Raw genomic sequence first — 2,136 nt, 5'->3', positions numbered from 1 at the left:
TTTGCGGTACGCGGGCCTCTCACTGTTGTGGCCTCTCCCGCTGCGGGGCACAGGCTCCGGACGCGCAGGCTCAGCGGCCATGGCTCACGGGACCAGCCGCTCCGCGGCACGTGGGATCCTCCCGGACCGGGGCACGAACCCGCGTCCCCTGCATCGGCAGGCGGACTCTCAACCACTGCGCCACCAGGGAAGCCCAGGCAGGTGGATTCTTAACTGCTGTGCCACCAGGGAAGTCCCTGCGATGGGTCTTAGTTGTGGCATGTGGGATCTTGGTTGCGGCATGCGGGATCTTTCATTGTGGCTCACGGGCTTCTCTAGTTAACAGCGCTCAGGCTTCTCTCTAGTTGTGGCGCCTGGCCTCCAGGGCATGCAGGCTTGGTAGTTGCGGTGTGCAGGCTTACTTGCCCCGAGGCCTGTGGGATCTTAGTTCCCTGACCAGGGATCGAACCCAAGTCCACTGCATTGGAAGGTGGATTCTTAACCACTGGACCACCAGGGAAGTCCCTGTATAGTCTTATACGGAGATTATTGGAGGAATGCAAAGTAGCTGTTGGGTTATTGAGTTCCTTCTGACCAATCCAAGGAGGCTTTCTCAGGTAAGCTCTTAGCCGTATGTTGAAATGGAATGCTGCAGTGTGATCTGTTTGGAGAACTTGTCTGAGTCATGTGTTGGTGTCCCACTGATGAAATAGGTTGAGATGTAAAAGTAGTGAGGAAGCTACTCATGCTGCGCAGGGTAGAAGCAGAAGAGATAGAATCAAATTCATAAAAATCACTTAAACTGCAGTTCGTGTGGGCTGAAGTTAGTCTAGAATATAAAATAAAAATGAACGTAGGGATTGCTAAATGAGAGTAAGGATGCTGTGAGAAGATTACAGTTACTTAAAGGAAAGTGGGAAGGAGTGATCGAAGCATAGCCAGAGACAGATGGACAACTGTTAGTGATAGGAAGTATGGAAACCACAGGATTTAGCAACTGACTGAATATATTGAATAAGGGCACCAAAATGTCAGTGATCTCTTGTGAAAACATTAAACAGAGGTGAGAGAATCAAAGGAGAAATATTAGGTTGGAAGAAAAAAGTTTTGTTTCTGACACGGTGTTTGAGGGAGTGATGGAGCATCCATGTGAAGATTTTCTTGGCAGTTGCTGGAAATGTGAAAGTTTGATTATAAAGAGAGATGTCTGAGTGCTGTCAAAACTTAACTAGTAGTTATCAATGTCTGTTTAGCCCCTTTAGTAGGATTTTGCTGATAAAGAAGGTAAGAGTTTGGTTCTCAGAGGGCCAGATGTTATTCTGAAAGTTCTTGGTCATAGACTTTAAACTTAATCCTGACCAGCTTTATTACACATGCATCCTTTTGGTTGTGAGGAGAATCAGGTGAGAACATATTCTTGGTGTGCAAAATTTTAATACACAGTTCAGTACAATGGAACCTCCATATCCTTGGGTTCTGCATCCATGGATTCAACCAATTTTCGATCAAAAATACTTGGAAAGAAAAAATGTCAGAACGTTCCAAAAAGCAAAACTTGAATTTGCAGCACTCTAGCAACTATTTACATAGTATTCACAACGATTTTTATAGCATTTACATTGTACTAGTTGTACGTAATCTGGAGATGATTTAAAGTATGTGGGAGGATGCGTGTAGGTTACATGCAAATACTAGGCCCTTTCATATAGGGAACTTGAGCATCCATGGGTTTTGTTATCCTGGGGGAGAGCTCCTAGAACCAATCCCCTGAGGATACCGAGGGATGACTGTACTGCAAATAGTAAGTCATTAACTTGGGTTTCTATTCGTGAACTGGAACCTTCCTTAAGGGTATGTGTTGGGAGATTGAATGAATGAGGTGGTAGCTCACACCAGAGGCAAAGGAGATCTCCTGGGGAGGGTGGTGGTGGTGGTGTTGGTAGGGACCCCAGGACTAAGCTGTGCTCTTCAGAAGAGAAGGAATTGCTTAAGGAGTTGATCAGTAAAGGGATAATCCAAGAGGTCAATGGGTAACCTGTAGAAAAATATCTGAGAAAGAAACACCAAAGGAAAAAAATTATTGGTTATGATGACAGGCAGGGAAGGAGTGTGTCAAACTTATTAAATTTAAGAACTCACAGTTTACTGCAGACGCTC

At 45.3% G+C, this 2,136-nt stretch overlaps 1 protein-coding gene across 2 annotated transcripts in view; it reads left to right on the top strand.

The window, feature by feature from the left end:
* The window catches only part of AATF (apoptosis antagonizing transcription factor), a 103,901-nt gene that overhangs the window by 39,078 nt on the left and 62,687 nt on the right, over positions 1 to 2,136 (top strand). The window lies entirely within an intron of this gene.

The sequence above is a fragment of the Lipotes vexillifer genome, unplaced genomic scaffold (genome assembly GCF_000442215.2).
Source record: "Lipotes vexillifer unplaced genomic scaffold, Lipotes_vexillifer_v1.1 scaffold788, whole genome shotgun sequence".
NCBI lineage: Eukaryota > Metazoa > Chordata > Mammalia > Artiodactyla > Lipotidae > Lipotes > Lipotes vexillifer.
This window is presented reverse-complemented; position numbering and strand designations above follow the sequence as displayed.